The sequence below is a fragment of the Benincasa hispida genome, chromosome 11, assembly GCF_009727055.1.
Source record: "Benincasa hispida cultivar B227 chromosome 11, ASM972705v1, whole genome shotgun sequence".
Lineage (NCBI taxonomy): Eukaryota > Viridiplantae > Streptophyta > Magnoliopsida > Cucurbitales > Cucurbitaceae > Benincasa > Benincasa hispida.
In genome coordinates this window covers 71,610,376-71,636,924 of record NC_052359.1, presented here as the reverse complement: position 1 = coordinate 71,636,924, position 26,549 = coordinate 71,610,376, and positions in this window count along the sequence as shown.

Below are 26,549 nucleotides of genomic sequence, written 5' to 3'. Positions count from 1 at the left end.
CTAATAATTTTGTGGTTTGGTCTTATACAAACTCTTTATATAGGATACTCCCCCCCCCCCCCTCCCTTCTCTCACACGTCTCCAAATGCATGATCAGGATCAGATCATTTGTACACTTTACAACACTTGTAACATCTAGAAAGTGGGTCGCACCCGTAGTGTCACTAAGATAAGGTACCCAACCTTATCCATCTACTACAAACCGTTTAGGTTATCATTTAAATAAAATCTACCTATATGTCTCTACATACATGTTTAAATTACATAAAATAACTTAGGATCTGAGTTTATTGGATTGAGTATATGCTCATAAAATAACAATTATTTTATTAATAACAATTTGTTTATACAATGTTTACAAACTACGAGAATACAAGAGAGATTTATGACACCCATCCAAACACTATATGGATCAATATTCCTAACCTGACAAGCGAAAAAAGCATGTGAGTCGGGGATCTCATAGTAATCAAATTTGTCACACATGTAAGTCGTCTCATTCAAATTAATATGAGGATTGAGATAATCGTTTATATTCTCAAACTCGTGGTGATCGATCGGTCGCATAATATATGTCTTGGAACTGATATCTACAAGTTTCACAAGTTCTTCACCATGGTCTACAAAATAGTTTCTCGTTTCGATGCTAATGTCCGATGCTCAGGAAACCATTCCTGTTGAAGACTTCTGATATGATCCAACAATTCAGTGACCAAAAGGGATCAAACATCTTTCAATATTGCATTGATGTACTCGACAATATTAGTGGTCACAATAAAGTGTGATGGAAAAAGACATATTTTGAACAACTTCCAAATCAGTAAGAAACTTCTTAAGCCAAACAACCTCTTTAGCAACTTCACAAGCAGCTACGTATTCAATTTCCATAGTGGAGTCTGCGATGCATCCTTGTTTGATGTTTCGTCAAACTATAGCTCCTCCATTCAGATTAAACACAGACCTTGATGTGGATTTTTGAGAATCTCGATTAGTCTGAAAGTTAGAGTCTGTGTATCCTGTAAGGATCGAATATTTATCTCCATACACAAGCATATAGTTCCTCGTTCTCTGAAGGTACTTGAGGATTTTTTTGACCATTGTCCAGTGATCTAATCTTGAATTGGATTGATATCGATTGACAATCCCTACTGCATTACAAATGTCAGGTCTAGTACATAACATTGCATACATAAAGCTACCAACAGCCGATGCATGGGGAATTTGTCTCATTGCATTAACCTCTTGAGGAGTCTCAGGACACTGCTCCTTAGACAATGCAATTCCATGCCTGAAAGGTAATAAAGCCTTCTTGGAATTGTGCATCGAATATCTAATAAGCATCTTGTCAATATACGATGCTTAAGACAAGGCTAACCTTTTATTCTTACGATTCTTGATGATCTGGATCCCTAGAACAAATTATCCCACTCCCAATTCTTTCATCTGGAATTGGGCGGCCAACAATTTCTTTACATGAATAAGAAAACCTATATCATTCCTAATGAGTTGGATATCATCGACATACAACATAAGGAAAGCTACTAAGCTATTGATGATTTTCTTGTAAACACAAGGTCATCAACATTATGATCAAAGCCATAAGATTTGATCGCAATATCAAATCTTCTATTCCAAGATCGAGATGCTTGTTTCGGTCTATAAATGGACCGACTAAGCTTGCAAACCTTTTTCTCTTGATCTTGTTCAACGAATCATTCTAGTTGATTCATGTAGATGGTCTATTCAAAATTGCCATACAAAAAGGTAGTCTTGACATCCATTTGTCATATTTCATAGTTATAATATGTGGCTATGGACAAGAGAATTCTAATAAACTTTAACATGACAACAAGTGAGAAAGTTTCTTCATAGTCCACTCCTTTAACCTGGGTATAATCCTTTGCCAGAAGTCTAGCTTTAAAGGTCTGTACCTTTCCATCTACACCTCTTTTCCTCTTGTAGATCCATTTACAAACTATAGGTTTTATCCAATTAGGTTGATCTACAAGCTCCTAGACAGAATTGAAGTACATAGACTCCATTTCTTGATTCATGGCTTTAATACATTCATCCTTGTCAACATCTTCCATTGCTTGTTTATAAGACAATGGATCCTCAACACCATTGTCAGCTATAATGTCTTGGGCTTCGGTTAAACCCATGTAGCATACAGGTGAGTTCATAACCCTCCCACTAGTGAGTAGTGGGATCAGCTCTAAAACCCATATCATAAACTCCTAGTTTCATCTCAGAGGACAATACACGTTGATTAACTTCACTACATTTAGCAACATTTGCTTTTTCTATGTCCCTCGATATTCAATATGAACTGGAGTTTATCTAGGGAGCCGACAATATTGCTTTCATCAAGAGAATTTTTTGCTTGAATTGTGAGAATTTTTTGCTCAATCAATTCTTACATTGATTGTATGATCTGATGTGTAGTGATAACATTCTCAAATCTTTTGGCTAAGGCATCAGGTATGCTTGCCAAAATGTAGATTTGGGCCATATTATTAGCCTTCGTCAACATTTCATATGCATCACGAACATTTCATGTTGCATCAGGGGTTAGGATTTGAGGAAAATCTTCAGTCAAGAAGATGTTGAGGTCGTTAACCACGAAATTTTTTTTAATTGAATCTTTCCAAGTCATATAATTAAAACCGGTCAAATTACTAGAGGCAAATAATGGAAAAATATAGTTTGACACTTTTGCTAAAAAGAAACAAATTGATCTATATTAGATTTTAGCATAACTTTAAAACATCCAATTAAATTTTTGCAAAAACTAAATAACCTCATTTAACATCTAATTTTTGCAATGATGCTTCAGTAATTTAGAAAAAAAGCCACCGAAGGGTAGTCAGTTGCACCTTCACTGAACTAAGTCACTCTCAACCAATTGTTACACCAGAATAACTCTTATTCCTATAATAATCAGTCATCATTGATTTGGTCAAGAAATTATTAATTAGCTCAACATTTTAGACCTTAAAGTTCTGCTCCAATGAGCCAACCGATTGGAGCAAAAACTAAAGTGATCCTATCCATTTCTGAAGTTCACCTTGATATTGACCTAATGCACAAACCACCCGAAGGGCGACACTCCTAAGGTGCCTCGAGGTCGTGCAAGAAGATCTGATAGTGTTATGAAGGAGACTGTAGGACATGTCGACACACATCCCTCTCCCACTTACTATAAATACTCTCTCCATTCACCTTGATATTGACCCATGTAAACACCATCCGAAGGGGGACGATCCCAAAGCGCCTCGAAGCCAAGCATGAGTCGCACGGTGTGAATATTAAGGGAGAAACATGAGTGGAAAATTGATGTATCGTATATATTTTTTTCCTCCTACTAAGTATTTTTTTAAAAAAAAAAATAGGGTTTAATTAACTTAGGAAAGATACGACTAATAATTTTCACTAAGTGAGTATTTAAGTTTGCCCAACAGTAATACTTTGGATAGTTAAATAATTTTGATTAATGTTTGTTAAACACTTTAACAAACTTTAATCAATAATTGCATGCTTGTAGCAAATATATCTAATTCACCTTTTTAGGTCAGTTCTTAGGTATGGTTGTTCATTTCCTTCAACTTAAATACCTTAGCCTAGACAGAACTAGTCATAGATAAAAGGTCACTTATAGATACATTTGCTACAAATTTAATCTTTTAGTAAAACCAATTTAATTTGATTAAACTGATTAAAAGATTAAACTAAAAGATTAAACTAACTTCTAATCTCCTTATAAATTTGTGATCTTAGGTCTATGTGAATCGTATTTTAAAATTATTTTTAAAAATGATTTTACCTAAGCTTGTATGCAATTCTGGATTATTGATTTTAATTTCTAATTTCATTTAATTATAATGATTATAAAATAAATGAAATAAATTAAAACCATATATTGTATTGAATGACATATTTAATAAAATTATAACATTGATAAAATTATCTAAAGTAATATCATGATTCATGCAATTCCCATTTCATTACTAAACATACATAACACTTTTATATTAAGGTAATGAAATAATTAATAACATACATTGCATCCGTACATTCAAACTATATATTATAACTCTTATAATATAAATGATGTATGACTATGTTATTAATGCATGCAAGCATATAGTAGAATATTTACATTATTTAAAATTAAAATCAGGCAACTATATATAACACTTATAGTATAAATGATGCATGGATAATGCATAACCTATGGTAGGATTTTTACTATATGACATACATTATGACATATATAAATAAATTAAATCATACATCATATGCATAATTTAAAACAAGTACTGGACGGGATTGGACTCAAAGCCCATTAACTAAATTAATATAACACTTATATTAATTTAATTAACAAGATATAAAGTAACTACTACAAATTAATAGTCAAACCAATTGAAAACAAGTAAACCGGCCCTTGAACCGCTCGAACCGGATCGGGAAAACCCGAACTAGCCATGAATCAGCCAAGAAGAACCCAACCAACCAAATCAGAGAACCCATGAACCGAACCGGAACATCACTCCACAAATCGCTCGTGAATCGAACTCTGACCGTGCTTCTTCTCCGTCTCAGAGTGACGCGATGCTATGCCTTGGCATCGACACTACGGAAAAGAACTCCGTCCGTTGCATCAGAGCGTCGCGATACTAGGGCACAATTTCACGATGCTACTGTACAGTCTCCTACTGTACATATCCGAATTCTTTCATCTTCGCCCCGATTTTGGCTTCGATTTCTCTAGAAAGTTATTGAGAATATCACGAGCGACTTAAAGGAATAATAATATAGACTCTATTGCAAAATTGATGCCTAAGCACGTGCCCTTACAAACCAAATTGTAAATGAAAAGCGATAAAACTAAAAAGCCAATCTGGAAAATATCTAATAATTCTAAACATTGATCATAGCATTCATCACATGAACAAATTGTACAAAAAGTAAACCCACCAATTCTATAAATATAATTATGGAAGATAAAAGGAAATCTTGGGGAGAACACATAATCTCGTTAATTCTCTCAATCCGATCATGGACACTTCGATCAGGACAAAAGGATCTCCAAAATCAAAATTCCAAATGGTCGTCACCACAAATGGAACCTCCTGTATTCTCTGTTACGGTTTAAGAATTCAGGAATTGTGGGCTCTGAATTTTAGGAAGAGAAAGGAAAGAATTAGAGGGAGAAGAAACACACTTTTATTCTCTGTAAATTCTCGGGAGTTTTCTGCAGAACACTCATTGACCTTCTGCGTCAAAATTGCCAAAGAGATACCAAAAATCTCACCTTCCCCATTAAAACCACGATTGATGGAGAGGAAAATTAGGGAGGGAGTTATTTAGTTTCATAACTCCCTCATTTCGTTTAATTCAAAATTAAATTAAATAGAAAATATATAAATATAAAACTAACTCATTATATGCATATATAACTATATGTTATATCAAATATAACATATAATCTATAGTTTTTATATTGTATCAAATACAATATAACCAATAGTTTGTTTTTCTCTCAATAATCATGGTTTTTAGTATAAATCACATTTATACTAAATTATATGAATCTCATCCATATAATTAGTATTTGAATCAAATTCAAATATTTAATTCATCTAAAAATAAACTATAAAATTGCAATGTATCAAATACATTATATTAGTTATATCATATATAATTAATTTCCTCAATTAATTTGAATAATTCAAATTAATCCAAAATTAATTCTCAATAATCCCTGTTCAGCTACAGATGGGACCTTATAGACTTGTAATTTGAAGCTCCAATGGTACTCGGATTAATTAAATTACCTAACATCCATTAACTGTCGATCACTACATTAAAGACCGTAGCTGCATTCTTCGCACTATAGATATATTTTTTGTGTCCTTTGGATATAACCAGTCAAAAGTGCGATGACATTTAACAAATTGCTCGTAAGTATAACTGAATAAAAATTACTGTTTTCCCCCTGTAGTTACATCTAACTTCTTAAGTACCACGGATCTCTCTAATGAACAATAAGTCATAGAACAACTATGATCAAGTCTTTCTCAGGCCAAGAGAGGGTGTGGTCACATTGTTTAAGCCCCGGAATTAACCTTTAAGGGAGAAATTTATCTACTTATCCCAATATTTGGGTATGAATGAATTCTGTCTTGTGTAGTTGTGTTCCCAACTTCCCAATCAGACAAATCCCCAAAATGGTAGGCATATTGAGTCGGCAATCTGGCCACTCTCACCCATACAAATCAAAGGACCGCCTTCATAGGTAGGAGTTTACAACTCACCCAGGATTCAAGTCATGTCAACTATGGTAATCCTGGTGAAATATAAGTCTTTATTATTAATAGTGTTATATAATGAAACTAATCATTTAGTGGTCTGATCTTATACAAACTTTTTGTATAGGATACCCTTGCTCACATGTCTCTATATGAATGGTCAGGATCAAATCATTTGTAGCACTTTACAACACTTATAACATCTACAAAGCAGGTTGTACCCATAGTGTCACTAGGATAAGGTACCCAGCCTTGTCCATCTACTACAGACTGTTTAGGTTATCATTTAAACATGATCCAATTGTATGTCTCTACTTACATGTTTAAATTATATAAAATAATCTATGATCTTAGTTTATTGGATTGCGTATATACTCATAAAATAACAATTATTTATTAATAAAAATTTATTTATACAATCTTTAGAAACTACGAGAATATAAGAGAGATTAGGACACCAATCCCAACACTATATGGATCAATATTCCTAACCCGATAAGTGGTGAGAGCATGTGAGAAGGGGATCTTATAGTAATCAAATTTGCCAGACATTCAAGTCTTCTCATTCAAATTAATACGAGGATTGAAATGACTGTCTACAATCTCAAGCTCATGGTTATCGATCAGTCGCACAGTGTATGTCTTGGAACTGATATCTGCAAGTTTCATAAGTTCTTCCCCATTGTCTGCCAAAATCGTCTCTATTTTCAATGCTAATGTTCGATGCTCAGAAAACCATTCCTATTGAAGACCTTTGATAGGATCCAACCGTGCAGTGACCAGAAGGTATCGAACATCTTCGAATACTGCATTGATGCATTGAGGAATATTAGTGGTCATCAGATCGTATATCATTTCCCTTGGTATACCGGGCCAACCTTGACAACCCGACATCGGTAAGATATTTTTGAACACCATTATAGGTGATGAAAATCGGACATGAGAATTTCTAGGAGTAGTGGAATGATCATTTCAAATTCCATTCGTATTTGACCATACACAATTACAATCAAGAAATGGAAACTAATTAGTCATGCACAAAACGAAATTATAGCATGCTTAACAAGAAGATCAAGGGAAAGAATAGACATACCTTTGAAGACTCATCTTCAAACTCCCTTGATCATGAACGCTCAAACAATCTCCAAGACTGCAACACACGAATGCTCGAACATAGCGACCGCAACACAACATGATCAATCAGCAACCACCACACGAACACTACGAACTCAACGAACGACCTCCAAAACTTTGACTATCTCGAGTTGGGTACAACACCACCACAATAGCTATCTTGGTATTCTTGGTGTGAGAATCCAGAAGTGTGGGCTCTGTGTGGACTTGTTTAAGGAAGAGACCGGAGGAAGAACAATTGTGTAAACGATTGAGCAAGTGGGAAATGACAAAGGTCTATCGTATAGACGATGCCCAATCGTTTTAGTAATTATATGCGATCTTTTAGCAAAAGCTCCACGATCGTTTAACTAATGGCTAGGTGAGTGAACTGTTGTATAGTGTCACTCCACGATCGTTTAGTATTTCTTCAGCTATCGTTTAGTGAATCTAATCCACTTGACAGCCAACTGTGAGTAATTTTCAATAATGGAAACTCTTAATTCAACAACTTCTAAATTTAGGAAAATTTGTTTCCTTTTATCTCATGGTTACCATGAAACCACCAATAACCTCCCACTCAATTGGTTATTAGAGAAAAAGATATAATTATCCAATGTAAATCTATAAACTATAGTTTTTTTTTTTTTTTTTTTTCTATTTCATGGTACTTAATGTAAATCTCATTTACCTTAATCCTTCATTTGATGTATCTCATATATCACACCGATCATATCATATATAATCAAATTTCCTCTTGTCAATTTGAACATTTCAAATCAACACCAAGAATTGATTCTCAACTTGAATCCTTTGAGCTACTAATGCGTTGATATATCATGCGATGTAAGGATGTGTGGATATGATGTTCATACAAGTTTTCCTAACAAAGCCCAAGTATAAGTGATAACGAAGATTTTATCTTTAAGCATATGTACAATGATGACTGAATGAATGATTCAAGTTCTTGTCCCCGGCAACGGCGCCAAAAACTTGTAATATTAAATTCGTATATTTATCTTTATCTTATGCGTTGCTTATGAATGAATATGAATATGCTTTATGCGCTCAAGTGCTTTGTGATAAAGATATTGTTGCGATACTACGTTCTATGTGTATGGTAATATGGTTCGTAGTATACGATGATGTAGTGCGTGTCACACGTTTTCTTACGCTGGGACCAAGTATAATTCCAACGCAAATTTCTCAGAATGACCTGCGGTCGAACATGGGGATTGTTGTTGTTTAGATGCGGTACTAATATGGTATTAGTGACCGGTTTATCATAAAGAATAAAGAATTTGGTTTGTACAGAAATGTAAATTGCGTTGTAAATAAAATGCGATGATAACATAAATGACTAAAGTACTAATGTTAAAGGGTGAGGACCAGCTGTGAAGTTGTACAAAAGAATCTAATGACTGCGATGGCAAGTCTTGTGAATGAATCAGAAATGAGTAGAGGGAGAGAACATCACAAGTTCGTTAATCCCGTTAAGGACTTGACTGTGGCTCCGCTTTCCCTTGGCTTACACCTTTTAGTGATCGGCTGTGTTCCCATACGTCTATTGTGAAACAAGGATGAACGTAATGAATGTAAGGTTGTTTCCATCTCTGGAAATACTTCTCACTTTAGTTAACGCATTCTTCCAACCTTCTTTCGATAGGCGAAATGCCATCTTCACTTCTGCTCTCACAGGTGAAGATAATATCGAGCATGCTTTAGCTAAATTCACCCGATTACCTTAACAAGGATTAACTCACTCACTTAATTCTTCCCCTTTACCCAGGGGATTAAGGACCCAAGATGGAAAAAATGGATGATAAATGTATGGAAAGGAACAGAGAGATGATAATGATGATGATAATTATATTTAAATCTAAAGATCAGCATTTGATACATGATTTATGAATGAAAGATTGAAGAAGATGAACACAGTAGATGAATGAAAGAATAGAAACAAATACGAAAAGAGTGTCAATGTCTTGACACAGATCCCGATCGGAGACATTGTGCTTGCTGGCGTTTGGATGAGATGGAGTAGAAAGCTTCCCTCTCAGGCTTGCTTCCTAGGTAGAAGTGACCTCTTGCATAGAGATGTTTTTTCGAAAATGAAAATAATTTCTTGCTTAGAGACTCACCTTTCAGCCTTGTCTCGTCGTTCTCCCGGATTTTCTCTATAAAGCCTATTTAGACCAACCTCTTTTACAATGAATTCAAGGAAGCTATTTCTAGACCTCGGTTCTTGTATTGGTGGTCCCATTGTGTAATTCTGAAAATTTCTGCAATGGCATAATGGAAAAGTCCTCTCTACTCTACGATCAATCTGTCAGAATCGTACAACAGAAAAGCTGTACACTTGTTAGAATTGACCGTGAATGTGTTGTTCTTCACATCTTCAATCGATCGCTGCATGCGGTGTAATTGTTTTGATTACCACATGTGGTGGAAATGCGTTGATCAATTGAATCATGATCGATCATCGCATGTGCTTCAATTGTGTTATCGTTTTTCGTTATAGATTGATTGGCATATGCTGTGTAGATGCGTTGTACATTTTCTCCTTGAGCAATTAACACATGCAGTGACCTATTTCATGCAAAACAAAGACTTGGACATTCCATTTCGCCATCACAATGGGTTAGTGGGTGTGTTCATGACACTTTATAATTTTCGTATTTCTAAGCCAATTGTTATACTATCGATGCCACTTTTCCTTCTTTTTGCCACATAATCTAAATAAAACAACATAAATAACTTGTATTTCTACAAGTTATCACACCCCAAAATTTAGATATATGCTTGTCCTCAAGCATATCTTCAACTAAGGTAATTCCGCTCAACTCCTATCCTACTTTGCGTCGAGCGGCTACTCCGAATGCTCCGCCTCTACAAAATTACTCAACACCGCAAGTTCCTTCTATCCTTTAACATTTTATCATATGCTCTACTTTATTCTTATCTAAAACAAACCTCTACCCAAAATTCCCTTCTAGTTTTGAGAAGAATATTTTACCTCTTCTTGTAAAAACAACAAAATGCATTCTTTATGCGGTGGCTTGTTTTGCGTCATCGTACAGAGAATGTTAATCATGGTTACACCCTTCGTTTTGGCTTGCTCCCACGGGTGTCATGCAAGCATCCAACTTTGATTGTGTACCAATCTCAACTTCAACTTTTGATTTTTAGCCAAGTTTTACTTTTGCTGGTCAGAGGAGTTGTCTCTTTTATTCATATTTTTCCTTTTTTTTTTTATATTGTGTCGATCCTGGAAACCTACCTTCGTTCTGGCTTGCTCCCATGGGTGTCATGCGACCATCCAACTACGAGCAGGTTCCTTTCACGACTTAACTCTTATCAGGTTGGGATTTTTAGAATTTTCCCTTGCACTGACAGCGGAGTTTTTATGAAGTTTTTTTTTTTTATAATAATGAACGCATTTGCCTGATATGACCATATCCGCTTGATCGCATCTGTTCAGACGTTCCCCACCCCAAAATTTAGAGATGTGCAAGGTTCTCATTGCGTTGTTTTGGACGAAACAGACAAAACACTTAGTCGAATTTTTTAAAAGAAGGTTTGAGCAGAGTCTTGAAATAGAGAAGGTAAAGTAGAGCTAATGCGATGAATTGTCTAAGTGTTAGTCAGAAAATGCAATGTATAAGAAATATTGCTAAGGGTATGCATAATACTCATCATGGCAGTGTAATTAACAAAGCAAAATAAAAGACAAGAATTATCACAATAATTGACAAAGGATGATAAGTAAAGAGGCTAACGCATATGAAAAGAATAATTACTCAGTTGTATAAAATTTAACTAAGTATACAAAGAATTACAAACATCACAACACAAAATTTTAGCATGTACAAAGAATACAAGGTATAGCTTCTATATACAAAAAAATATAATAATGAAAGAATGGTCGCAAAGAAAAATTGTAGAATTGCGGAGAAGGTGGCACACCCCCAAATTTAGAGTTGCGACGGGGGATCTTGAGGAGGATGTTTGGTGGAGCTCGTTGTGGCGCATCTTGAAATTGCAGAGGTTGCTGTAGATGGGGAGGCACCATGGGACCATGTAAGTATGCTGTTAAGAAGTTAAAGTATTCATGGTTGCGCTTTGCCATCTGTCTCTGGTTCAGGCGGATTGAAAAAACATTGCGTTGAATATTAATCATCACCTGCCGCACCATTGTGTTACTGCATTACAACTCTGCATTGCTCTCCTGCAACTCTGTTATTACTTGGCTGAAGAAGTTAAGTTGATGAGAGAAGAGGGACCATATTTCTGCTAAGTCAGCAGGCAAGGGTTTCGATGGGGGGTTGCGCCCGTGATGTTTCACAAGCAACGGTTTGAGGTTGAGCGGAAGGGCCTGCTCCCAAACCATGTGGGTTGTCAACATGTGCCAATGGAGGTGAACAGTGAGGTGGAGATGGATGGTGGAAGACGCTGCTAGGGATACAATGTTTGAATCAGGAGCAAGAAGGAGATTGGTAAAGTGTTCAGGAAGAGGGGAAAAGGGCTTAATTGGAGGGCTAGGCGGGCAAATGATTAAAGGTAAGGGGTCCAAGGGTATTTAGTTTTACTCTTCTGGTGATTGATCTTGGACTTTTTCCTTTCCTTAATCATTTTGGCTTGGGTTGTTGCGGCGTATTCAGATCTATGAAGGGTCTTCGTATGGATGAGGTCGTGGACTTCAGGCATGGGTTCTTCGTCAATGCCTACGCTAACAGAGAGACACAGGCTCGAAATCATCCATGGACAGAAGTATTGGCCTCTCACATGGCCAACAAAGCCTCGAATCTGTGTCGCAATCAATTGGCATACATCAATCGGAATGCCTCGCACGATACAATATGCGGCCATCACTCGATCCCTTGAAATGGTTTTATCATGCGTTGTTGGGATGAGTCGCCGTTTCACCAAGTATAGCCAAAGTCGCGCCTCTGGGAGCAGCTTGTTGGTGGTAAGGGTCTTAATGCCAATCAATGATACTGACCACTGGGTGCCCGGTTGTGTTAATACTCTCAGCGCATCCTCCATGTGTACTTCTTTAGGATCATCAATTATCTTATTACCCGATGCTTCTGGGATGTTTTTCAACTTGTATAGTTGATGTCCCTTACACTGAATAGCACTGCCCTCCCTTCTATGCGTTGATGGTAATATGCTTTGTAGTATGCAATGATGTAGTGCATTGTAAATAAAATTCGATGATAACATAAATGACTAAACTACTAATGGCATAGGGTGAGGACTGGCTGTGAAGTTGTACAAAAGAATCTAATGAATGCGGTGGCAAGTCTTATGAATGAATCAGAAAGAGAATGAGTAGATGAAGAGAACATCGTAAGTTCGTCAATCCAGTTAAGGATGTGATTGAGGTTCCACTTTCCCTTGGCTTACACCTTTCAGTGATCGGTCGTGTTCTCATACATCTATTGTGAAATAGGGATGAACGTAATGAACGTAAAGTTGTTTCCATCTCTGGAAATACTTCTCACTTTAGTTAACGCATTCTTCCAACCTTCTCTCGATAGGTAGAATGACATTTTCACTTCTGCTCTCATAGGTGAAGATGCCGTCAAGCATGCTTTAGCTAAACTCACCCAATTACCTTAACAAGGATTAACTCACTCACTTAATTCTTCCCCTTTACCCAGGGGATTAAGGACACAAGATGGAAAAAATGGATGATAAATGTCTGGAAAGAACAGAGAGATGATAATGATGATGATAATGATATTTAAATCTAAATATCAACATTTGATACATGATTTATGAATGAAAGATTGAAGAAGATGAACACAGTAGATGAATGAAAGAATAGAAACAAATACGGAAAGAGTGTCAATGTCTTGACACAGATCCCGATAGGAGATGTTGTGCTTGCTAGTGTGTGGATGAGATGGAGTGAAAGCTTCCTTCTCAGGTTTTCTTCCCAGGTAGAAGTGACCTCTTGCACAGAGCTTCTTCTTCGGGAATGGAAAGAATTTCTTGCTCAGAGACCCACCTTTCAACCTTGTCTCGTTGTTCTCTCGGATTTTCTCTGTAAAGTCTCTTCATACCTGCCTCCTTTACAATGAATTCAAGGAAGGTATTTATAGACCTCGGCTCTCGTATTGGTGGTCCCACTGTGTAATTCTGATAATTCCTGCCATGGCATAATGGAAAAGTCCTCTCTGCTCTACGATCAATCTATTAGAATCGTACAACAGAAAAGCTGTACACTTGTCAGAATCGCCCGCAAATGCATTTCTCTTCATATCTATGTGAATGCGGTGTAGTTGTTTTGATTATCGCATGCGGTGTAAAATCGTTGATCACTTGAATCCATGATCGATCGTCGCATGCGCTTCAATTGTGTTGATCATTTTTCATTCAAGATCGATTGGCGCATGTTGTGTAAATGCATTGTACATTTTGTCCTTGAGCAATTAATGCATGCGGTGACCTATTTCCTGCAAAAGAAAAGACTTGGACATTCCATTTTTCCATCGCAATGGGGTTAGTGGGTATGTTCATGACATTTTATAATTTTTGTATTTCTAAGCCAATTCTTGAAAGCCGAAAAGAGATTCACAGCCAGATGTGATCTCTGTCATAATGGAAGATGTGACGGTAGAAACGGCCATTGCAGAAATGGAAAGGAAGATTAACTTTCTGATGAAAGCCGTTGAGGAGTGAGACCATGAGATCGCTGCCCTGAGAGAACAAATGCAGTCTCGAGAGGCTGCTGAATTAAGCCAAGCACCCACGGTCAAAGCAACTGACAAGGGTAAGACCGTGCTGCAAGAAAACCAGGGGCGACAGTCAGACTCAAAGCGACATGATCATGACCTCCATAAGAGCTCAATATGGAAGGTCGGCTCAAACTTCCTTCATGTATTCCAAGCCATACACCCAGAGGATTGACAATCTGAGAATGCCTGCAGGGTACCAACCCCCAAAGTTCCAACAATTTGACGGGAAACCCAAGGCAACAAATCACTCACTTCGTAGAAACATGCGAGAATGCGGGAACAAAGGGAGATCTACTAGTCAAACAGTTCGTCAGAACCCTTAAAAGAAATACTTTTGACTGGTACACAGACTTAGAGCCTGAGATGATTGACAGCTGGGAGCAACATAAAAGAGAATTCTTGAATCGCTTCTACAGCACTAGGCGCATCATCAGCATGATGGAGTTGACAAACACCAAACAACGGAAAGAGAAGCCGGTCGTCGACTATATCAACCGATGGAGAGCTCTAAGTCTGGATTGTAAAGATCAACTCACCGAATTATCTACTATAGAAATGTGGACACAGGGTATACACTTGGAACTCCTCTATATCTTGCAGGGAATAAAGCCTCGTACCTTTGAAGAATTGGTGACCCGAGCTCACGACATGGAGCTAAGTATTACCAATAGAGGAACGAGGGACTGCCCGAGCCATGAACCGAAGAAAGATAAGAAGAAGGTGAAGGGCACCGAGAAAATTGTGAAAGGTGCCACAAAGGAATCAATGGTCGTTAATACGACCCCGTTGAAGTTCTCCTCGAAAGAGAAAGAGAAGAAGATAGAAAAGAAAGATGAAGGTGGCGAAAGACGTCGCCTAACCCTGAAGGAACGATAGGAAAAAGTCTACTTGTTCCCCGACTTTGATGTTACGGAAATGCTTGAGCAATTACTAGAGAACCACCTTATCCAGCTACCAGAATGTAAACGACCGAAATAGGCCGGCAAAGTGGATGATCACAACTACTGCAAGTATCACAGGGTCGTTAGCTACCCAGTTGAAAAATGTTTTGTACTGAAGGAATTGATCCTCAAATTGGCCTGTGAGAGGAAAATAGAGCTGGATCTAAACGAGGTAGTCCAAACGAATCATGCTACGATGATGGTAACTCCAAGCGTGGCGGCACCAATCATATATTATGAAGAAAGAGACAGCTCGATTCAGTTTGGGACCTTTGAACCTGTGATAGTGCGGTTTCAGCAGGAGGTCCAAGCTACAGATCCTCAAAATGGAAGAGAGCGCGTTGACGATGACGATAACGAAGGGTGGATAGTAATGACTCTGTCTCTTATACACATCTAGATGTGTATAGATCCTCAAAATGGAAGAGAGCGCGTTGACGATGACGATAACGAAGGCTGGATCCTTGTGGCGCGCCATAATAAGGAAAGACTGAATTCTACCCAAAAAGAGCTACGCTCTCATAGCAGCTACAAGAGAGGGTGCGAGACATAAAAAAGGAAGGGTAGAAAGAAGGCTTGGAGACCTAAAGCCGTTGACAAGAGAGATAAGGATATTACTCGTCCCAGATGACAGGTGACGTTAGTAGATTTCCTCCTGAAGAACTTCTACAATTGGGGTTCAGAGGAGATGCTAGAGGTTGCTGCATGTCATACTGTCAGTACCATGGAAGAAGATACCATTCCAGGCCCATTAAAGTCGAAAGAAGATCCAAAGGGTTTGTCACCATTCAACATAGACGACCTGCTCTCACTCCCACGAGAAGCTAAGACGAACTGTTAGAATCCAATGCATCTGGTACATCTACCTCCACAGCACGTGCTTATGCCTCGTGTTGCACATCCATAGGCTTCTCAGAAGAAGATCTGCTACTGGGATCCAAATTTCATAATAGGCCTTTATACGTCTTTGGATACATTTGATAACAGAGAGTGGGTCGAATCCTCATCGACAACGGATCCGCCGTCAATATAATGGCTAAGACGACTATGAAACAGTTGGGCATACTCATGGAAGAGCTATCAAACAGCAAATTAGTAATTCAAGGTTTCAATCAGGGCAGCCAAAGGGCGATACGCATGATACGCTTGGAGCTCCTCATTAGCGATCTGAAGGCTGGCACGTTGTTTCATGTGATAGACTCAAGAACCACCTACAAGCTGCTATTGGGACGCCCTTGGATTCATGGGAATGGAATGATTACATCGACACTATATCAGTGTTTCAAGTTTTACCAAGACGGGATTAAGAAGGTTGAAGCGATTCTAATCCATTTTCTGAGGCCTAGTCTTACTTGGCAGATGAAAAGTTTTACCTAAAGAGCGAGAATTCTGGTGACACCATGCCAACAGACAACTTGCTGGCAAAGAAAGCAGATGGATCCCGGTTGAGGTTGCCAATAGACACAGAGAAATGGGCGGGTAGCAAGGTATAAGCCTTCAGCCCAAAAGAGAGTAGAACATCCTTTGGCGTTGGAGAAACACCCATGGTGAGGGGCGAAAAAGCCTCAAAACCTCCTATTTTGCGCTATGTCCCTTTGTCAAGACGAAAAAAGGGTGAGTTTCCTTTTACGGAATGCTCAAAAGGTTTGCAGGTCAGCGATAAAGAAATTCTAAAAGAGAGTTTCGTCATACCCCTCACGTCGATAATGAAGCAGGAAATCCACAAGCCGGAGGAAGAAATGACGGGGTTAAAGCTGCCCGAGAGGTGAACTAAAGACGGATTCGATCCCAAGGCTTACAAACTATTGGCGAAGGCAGGTTATGACTTCAAAACTCGCACTAAGTTCAAAAGTTTGAGGATTTTTGAGCAACCTCAACTCTCGCTGATCCAAAAGAAGATTTTGCAAGAAGGACACGCTATACCCACGTTGAGAGCGGGACTCGAATATAGTCGTCAGAGCCAATTCGCATAATCAGAAAGGCGAAGGGGAAAGTGGCCAACAGCAATCATATCACTGCTGAAGAAGTCGATGATGCAAGAGAAAAGAAGGGCAAACATAAAAGAGCCCCAGCCTTCGACCGTATTAGACCATCGGGCGCACGCACCTTGGTGTTCGAGAGGTTAAGCATGACATAAGTAGAAAGGGGAAGCCCACATACTTTTCCCAGAGTTACACGAAGTTCAGTTTTTCGAAGGTTGACTCAGCAGAATGAAGGAAATAAGGAAATCATCTGTCAATCGCCGGTAGTGGAGCGACCGTCGGCCTTCGAGAGACTAGGCGTAGTTTCAAATGAGAGCGAAGGAAAACCTTGCACTCTTGTTTTTTTTATCGTCTGAAGCAAAAGAGGGTTGAAGATCCCCTTGATCAATATGTCCCTAGCAAGAAAAAAGGGAAGGGAAAAGCTTGCACTGACACCCCCGGAATGACTATAAGAAAGAGGGGCAGATACCCCGAGCATCCATCTGGCACAAATTGAACTTAAAAACGTTGAAGCGTCATCAGACCAGAAGCCATCAGGAGAGGCAAGAAGTGATGGAGAAATCCGTAGTACCGTCCTCTCACGCATGAAGAGAAAGAACTTTGTTACTCCAAAAAAAGGTGAAAGCACGCTCAAAGTAAAGAGGCACGATGTTGTTTTCACCAATCCTCATAATAGAAATTTAGAGCAGAAGGAAGGCGAAACTTCGTGCCACCACATCACCATCACCGAAGAATCCGAAGAAAGTATGACCAGAGAGGAAGTGGAGGACGCTCCGCAAGGTCTAGAGGACGATGGTCAATCTACAGTGGACGAGCTAAAAGAGTGGAATCTGGGCACCGTGGAAGAACCGCGTCTGACTTTCATCAGTGTGTCCCTCTCAGAAGGGGAAAAGGACGAATACATGAGTCTGCTCACTGAATACAAAGATGTTTTCACCTAGTCATACAAAAAGATTCCGGGACTAGATCTAAAAGTAGCAGTCCACCATCTCGCGATCAAACAGGGGTGTCGGCCCATTAAGCAAGCTCAACGACACTTTCAGGCAGAACTTATCCCCTAGATTGTGGTTGAGGTCAATAAGCTGATCGAGGCAGGGTTCATTCGTGAAGTTAAATATCCAACATGGATAGCCAACATTGTCTCGGTTAGAAAACAGACTGGACAACTTCGTGTCAGCGTAGACTTTCGCGACCTAAACAGCGCATGTTCGAAAGACGATTTTCTATTACCCATCACAGAGATCATGGTCGATGCGACAATGGGAAATGAAGCCTTATCCTTCATGGATGGATCTTCTAGGTATAACCAGATATGAATGGCCCTCGTAGACAAGGAAATGATGACATTTCAAACCCCAAAAGGGATATATTGCTACAAGGTAATGCCCTTCGGGTTGAAGAACGTCGGCGCTACTTATCAACGTGCCATCCAGAAGGTGTTTGACGATATGTTGCATAAACAGGTGGAGTGCATTATGAATGACCTTGTGGTCAAGACCAAGCGACGACAGGACCATTTAAAAGATCCAAGAACCGTGTTCGATCGCCTGCAAAAGTACCAGTTAAAGATAAACCCCCTCAAATGCGCGTTCGGCGTAACTTTAGAAAGTTTCTGGGCTTTGTTGTGAGACATCGAGGGATAGAGATAGACCAATCCAAGATTGATGCCATCCAGAAGATGCCAAAACCAAGAAATCTACATGAGTTGAGAAGTTTGCAGGGACGTCTGGCCTACATCCGGAGGTTTATTTCTAACCTGGACGGGCGGTGTCAACCCTTTCAAAGACAGATGAGAAAAGGGAGATAAATTCGAATGGGATGAGGCCTACCAGAATGCTTTCGATAGCATAAAGAGGTACCTGATCAACCCTTCTATCTTAAGAGCCCCAGTAGCAGGCAAGCCGTTGATATTATACATTGTAGCGCAAGAGAGATCACTGGGGGCACTATTGGCACAAGAGAGAGAAAAGGGAAAAGAATGCGCTCTCTATTACTTGAGTAGAACCCTGAATAAAGCCGAGATCAATTATTCCCCTATAGAGAAGACGTGCCTTGCGCTCTTCTTCGCCATAGATAAGTTGAGGCACTACATGCAGGCCTTCACAGTCCACTTAATTGCAAAAGCCTACCCCATTAACTACGTCCTCTCCAGGTCGATCATCTCGAGACGTTTATCCAAATGGGCAATCATACTTCAACAGTATGACATTGTTTATGTACCGCAAAGGGAAATTAAAGGGCAGGCATTGGCCGACTTCCTGGCAGATCACCTAGTTCCATCGGATTGGGAGTTAAGTCAAGACTTGCCCGATGAAGAAGTTCTCTTCACAGAAACCTTAGGGCGGTGGGTCATGTTCTTTGACAGTGCGACACGGAAAAGTGGTGCAGGGGCAGGTATCGTCCTTATTGTGCTAGAAAAGCACATGCTGCCTTATAGCTTCGCACTTGACGAGTTATGCTCAAACAACGTTGCTGAATACCAAGCCTTGATAGTCTCCAATTGGCCTTAGAGATTGGAGTAGCTTGTATAGAGATCTTCAGTGACTCAAAGTTGATAATCAATCAACTCTTATGCTAGTACGAGGTGAAACATGACAAGTTGAAACCCTACTTCACTTACGCTAGCCAGTTGATGGAAAAGTTCGAAAGTGTGACGTTGGAACATGTCCTGAGGACGGAGAACAAGAAAGCAGATGCCTTGGCAAACCTAGCCACTGCCTTAACGAACCCGGATAATGTGCCCCATAATATATTGCTTTGGCGGAGATGGGTTGTACCTCAAGTGGGACTGCATATGGGGAAACGAATGCGATATTAGTCTACCTAGCCAATGAGGAAGACTGGCGGCAGCCCATCACAAATTACCTTAAGCATGAAAGACTCTAGGATGATCCCCGTCGTAAAAACGAGGTTCAAAGGAGGGCCACACATTTCATTTACTACTAATGGGTTCTATATTGTTGATCCCTTGAAGGACTTTTTCTTCGATGCCTCAGTAAAGAAGAGTCAGTGAAGGATTTGGAGGAAGCACACTCAGGCATATACGACACGCATCAAGCTATACCAAAGTTACAGTTCCAGCTGAAAAGAATGGGTTACTATTGGCCGGGAATGATCCAGGACTCGATGGATTATGTAAAGAAGTGTGATGCCTGTCAATACCATGCGAATTTCATTCATCTACCGCTCGAGCCTCTGCATCCAACCATAGCCTCGGCCTTTCAAAGCATTGAGGCTTGATCTGGTCAGCCCTATAACACCTAAGTCGTCAACAGGGCACTCCTACATCCTCGCAGCCACTGATTACTTCTCAAGATGGCTGAGGCTGTCGCGCTAAGGGAAGCTAAAAAAAACGTGGTAGATTTTATCAGCACTCTAATTATTTATCGGTACAGTATTCCCCATCGGATCGTGACGATAAAGAAAGACAATTCTCTAACAGTTTGATTGACAGTTTGTGTGGAAAATTCAAATTCAAGCTGTACAAGTCATCCATATATACTGCCGCCGCAAATGGTGGCTGAGGCATTTAACAAGACATTGTGCAACTTGCTGAAGAAAATTGTTTCCAAGTCGAAGAGAGATTGGCAGTAGAAGATTGGTGAAGCTGTCTTTTCCTTTGGAAAAATAATTCCATCGCTAAGAATGGCGGTGCAAGAAGGACTGACTACAGAGGACAATGCCAAATTGCAGCTCCAAAAGTTGGAAGCACTGGGATGAAAAACGATTAAAAGCTCAACAAGCATTGGAATGTTACCAGGCGCGAATGTCTAAAGCCTTCGATAAACATGTAAAGCCTCGGTCCTTCCAAGTCGGTGATCTAGTGCTCGTCGTAAGGAGACCAATTAGCACGACAAGACATACGGAGAATAAGTTTACACCTAAATGGGATGGGCCCTACGTTGTCAAAGAAGTCTACACAAACGGAGCGTATAAGATAGTTGATCAAGGTGGGCTAAGAATTGGCCCAATCAATGGCAAGTTTTCTCAACAAGTTTTACGCTTAAAAAAAAAAACCTTTATTCGAACTAAATTACGATTGATCCTATCATTATAAAGAGTACATAGTCAACTTATAAGAATTTAAGTTCAGCCACGTGATATATATATATATATATATATATAATATATAGTGCATGTACATAGAGTCCAATGAGAGATAAGCAACTAGAGAAGCAGAAATTTTAAAGGGAGGAAATAAACAAAAAAAAAATTCATAAAAGAGACTTCAGTGCTACAATAGTCAACTCCAGTAGTCCAATAGGAAAAACAACGTCAAGTGAGGGTACCCAGTTGTAGCTCCCCAGCTCCTGCTGCATGGCTTTTAACACATGATGTAGGGCATCTAAACTTTGATGTCCTTGTCAGAAAGGATTGGGGTGGTCTCGAGCTTATTTTATCACCTCTCACATCTTCGAGGCCTCAAGCTTATGCCGAGTCAAAAGGCCTTCGCTCTCGGTAAATTCAACCGCGATATTTCGGCTTGTTCGGCCCTGATGGCCTCCAACTTGGCTAACAGTTTCTCTTTTTCTTGTAAGGCCCAAGAGTCGCGTTCAAGGAGCACCTTTCGTTTAGTAAAAGCATTACTCTCATTGTACGGTATCTTCTTCAGATCAGACTTGGCCTCCTCCAAACGTTGCTCCTTACTTGTCTGAGTCAACTGAGTGGAATAGGATAACTAGAACTGATTATATTTCTCCATGTTTCAGAAGTACTCATCTACAAGTTTTCTGAGAGGAGGAAGGTTGGCACCACAAATGTCGGAAATAGCTCGGAATATCTCATGCGTTTCTTTCTCCAAACTAAAAACCTTCTCGAAAGGAGTACGAATGATCTTCTTGTGCATAGTCTCCCACATGGTTGAGGCTGCATGGCGTCGGACACCAGAAACCACAGTGACAGCACAGAATTCGAAAATCTCAGGAACGGTTGGAGGTGGTGCCCTATTTGCTCGCCTCAGGAGCTCATTGTCGCTTGAACTTTCCAAGACCCTTGATGCATCTCTGGGTTGGAAAACCCTTCCTACCACAAGTGCCACGGGGCAACTAGTTTCCTCGGCTACTAAATCTGAAGTTTCCATGTTCCCGACAACCACTGCCTCATTAGCATGAGGAACGTCTTCGGGGATAGCACGCGCTTAACAGGAATTAGGCATAGGATCCACTGGCAGCACTTTAGAGGTACCAACTCCCTCAACGACTGAGTCAACGATAAAAGGGCCCATTAAAGATTCTTCACTTCGTGATGCTTCAAGTCCTTGGAAAGAGAGGTTTAGAGGAAACTACAAAAAAAGGGGGAGATTGAATGTAAACTGTAAAAAAAATATAATAATAAAAAAATGACAGACCAGTGGGTTGAGAGCGTTAGGAGCGACCGGACCATTCTGAACCTGCTCAAAAAAATTGGCATCCGATGCCCTGTGTTTTTGGAGCATCACTTCCAATAATGGTCACCGGTACTACTTCAACTGTCCTCCTCAATCGGTTTGGAAGCGTCTTTTTGTGCGATCGCTGCCGCCCCTTCAGTCAGGCAAAGCTACTTCCCTCCATGGTCGGTTCCTTTACCTTTGGATAGTCTTGGTGGTGCTGGGGGAGGGATAGCACTGGTCAATAACAGATGACAATTCTCTTCGAAGTAGTTCCCATGCTTCATTAACTACCAATCCTTGAATAGTGGGGTAACATGGGTGTGCGGATCTAATGTTTGTGCCGGCAGGAATACCTGAGACGAAGGCTTGCGTCTCATACACACTCTCCAATAATATAAAACATTTTTCGGCGTAAGGGCGGGAGGTATTCCCCCTATATCATTCGGAATGTCCTGATGAAAGCCAAATTGTCGATCGAAGCAAAAGAGACTATACGACTCTATAATTCGAACATCCCCACACTGGGAGGATAAGTAGCGTGATCGCATGCTAGAAAAATAACTTGACTTCAGGAGAGGTAGGTCTCTATTATCAGTTAAACGTTCATGCCTGCTTCTGTTGTGAATGCTTGCATGCCCCTAAATACTTGCGCCGCTATGGATCAATTCTCGTGCCTCGTACTCATCGAAGTAAATCAAGTCACCTTTGCCAGAAAAGTGGGCCATCTTGGGACCTTGAACATCTGTAGGAACGGGGTAATGTGTGTCGAAATAATGGGTCAGCCAACCATGGACATAATGCATGGGGAAGTGAAAGTCCATATGCCCGATGGGGTTCGAAGCCTCTGCTATCAACCCTAGGCCATGATAGATGTTGGCCAGGACTGGAATAGCGAGACTATAAACAATTCTGTGAGCCATCAAGCAAGCCATTCTAAAGACCTCGGGGCGATGACAACCTCCCTTCTAGGGAAGTACAAAAAGACATAACTAACAGGATAGAAAGGCAGCAGATAGGTCTTGTCCTTCAACTCATCTTCTACCTCTAGCTCCACGAATAATATGTTCTCCCTGCTCGACCAATCTCAAAACGCAATCTGCATATCATTAGGATTTCGCATGGACCGAGACTGAGAGGTTTTCTTTTGCTTCCATGTAACAAGCTTGTCATATTTGCGAGACCCCAAGAACCAAAAAGAGATATATGAGCTGATAGACACTAAGGAATCATGTTTCATGGGAGTCAAGCGATTTCCTCTCTGCGAGCACACTATCAAAAAATACGCCCGAAAAAGGTGTTCGCACGTTTTCGGCAAGTACTTTTCTTTGTCACGGTGACCAGTTAGCTCTTTAAGGGAGGGAAACTTTCACACCCCACCCCAGATTACCCTCTTAACCTTGATGGAATGGTGATTGCAGTAGTTACCAACCTTTTTGTTAGCACTTACTTCTCAACTAACCTGTTAACTTTTACTCAAACCCTGAATACATATATATCATCAATATACGAACATATTTACTTGGAACTTAACACATTTACATTACAGGGTTTTGCAGCATTGTTCATACATGAATATTACAACTTAGTGAGCCACATCTAGTATACTAGTCACTAGACAGACACATGTGTACTAACTAACATAGGTCTTTAATTGCGATTCCTTCAACCTGTTTCTTTGAGTGGCAGAGAAGCAGTAAAATAGTCATTTGGGAACTGATCGCTACCTGAAAGAAAATATTTGAAAACGTGAGCTAGAATCCCAGTGAATGACTTAATAAAACATAAATCTCATGCTTAAACTGAAAGCTCGAAAACATATTACTGAAACTAAATTCTACCAAGCAAACGTGTACATAAAACCTTTACAACCATTGTATCTGAAACCTGAATCTTAATTGAGACCCCTACTTTGATCTCTTCATACTGAACTATGGCTAGGAGGGACCCGTACGTCTATCTCTTTAAAAATATATCGATGGGCATCTCAAGCAACCTCCTCTAAACATTAGCATTGAGAACTACTCTTAAACGGCATTAAACATCATTATTCCTTAGTTGAGAACGGGCATGCCTCGCTTCCAACGTCTGTTATTGGCCATGAGACCCATGCTTCGGCCTCTCTTTGCTGGTTTATGGCCTAGAAGACCCATACTTTGGCCTTTTCTTCAAAACTACCCACGTGTACGTGGAAGTTTCTATGTGCTGACAACATCTTAGGTACATTTATTCAGATACCTTTCTACCTTCAGTACTCCTCTTCATTGTGTTTTGAAATATCAACGCATGTACTTTAGCAATCTTAGGTATATAAACATAGCACATCAAGCTTAGTTTTAACCCTAACACATGCTTCATACTTTATAAAATAAGTTGGCTTAAATCGTGTTGAACTAGCTTATAAAAACTATTAACATGCGTTAGATATGGAAAACATACTTGGAAAACCCATATATTAGTAACATCATGCGTTGATAAACATTCATAAGCATTAGCAATTTCAAACTATCCTTCTAGCCTGGGAGAAGATATGACTGCCTTTATCCTTAGTTGAGAGTGAACTATTAGATCTAACCCTCAATGTCAACCTTAGTCGGGGAGAACCCCTTTGCTCAATCCCTCGACATCATATTACCTACTTGCACGTGGTTATAACTGAGTACCGTCATACTTTAGGTACTTGACTAGGATACCTTCTCATTGTCCTTCAGTATCCGTCATATAATTAGTCATAAACATTTAGTTGAAAGGATACCTTCTCATTATCCTTCAGTATCCATCATATAACTAGTCATAAACATTTAGTTGAAAGGATACCTTCTCATTGTCCTTTAGTATCCCTCATATAACTAGTCATAAACATTTAGTTGAACACTAAGTCTTAGTGCTCAAATCATCATACTATTTCATCCATCATACTGGTTCATCATAAAAATGGAGTTACTTAAACATACTGAAAGTATTTGGACAAGATAATATATCTAAATCATGTCAATTCCCTGGAAAACATGCTTTACTTAACATGAGAAACAGTTTCACCAATATGTTGCTTGGCAATTTATTTAAACACTTAGCACGAGAAATATCTTCAATAATCATAGTTTCTAAATCATTAAAACAATAAGTCATCACATAGTCACTCACTGCTCGTTGGCCTCTTAACGGGTTATACTCCTCTTATCAAAATACCTCAAATAGTTCATTTACTAACGAAACTTTCATCATCAAAGACAGCTTTACTAGCGAGATTCTCCTCATGAGCAAGATCCTCCTCCTGAGCGAGATCAAGATTTTCCTAGCGATACTCACCTTACCTGCGATACCAGCGATACCAGTGATGCTCAGCCCAATTTCTAGCGAGATTTTCTTCTAGAGCGAGATCCTCAATACAAAATTAGCGAGATGCCCTTCATAAGCGAGATCCTCAGCACAAAATTAGCGAGATTTCCTTCATTAGCGAGATATTCATTCTCCATATGAGTTGTTTGCTTGTTCTTCCCAAACAGCTGTCTGCTTATGCACAACTTCTATGTTACAATTTCAAAAATTCATAACTCAAAATCCAGCCCTCTTTTGAAGAAACCTCCTTCTACCAACATGTTTAGAATTGAGTTAGCTTTCTTACCTTAAAATTTCAGCCACAAATTCGTTATATTTTCACCTAGAGCTTTCAATATTCACCTCGGGCCCTGATTGAGATTCTATCTCTTCTGTAATTTTATCATATTCTATTCTTCTTCTCCTACAATCTTTCTCCAGCAAGATAATCTTGAAACTAGATTCTCTCAGCTTTCAAATGACACCAATTTCACTAAATTTACTCATGTAGATTGCCGAAACCAAGCTTTCGAAATTTCTTTTTCTTTTAATCTTCCTGCCGCCTTCCAAATTCAAGGATTAACCGCCACGTGCCAAACCAATAAGTGAGTTTCCTTATTTAATATGTTTTTCTTTTCCTTTCTCCACAACTTCTATAAATAACATGAATTTTCACCTATTAAATATTTAATATATCATTCCTTTTGACTAAACATACTTGTTTAGGAACTTAGAATTCGGGGTTTACACTTGGTTATACAAGAGCTTAT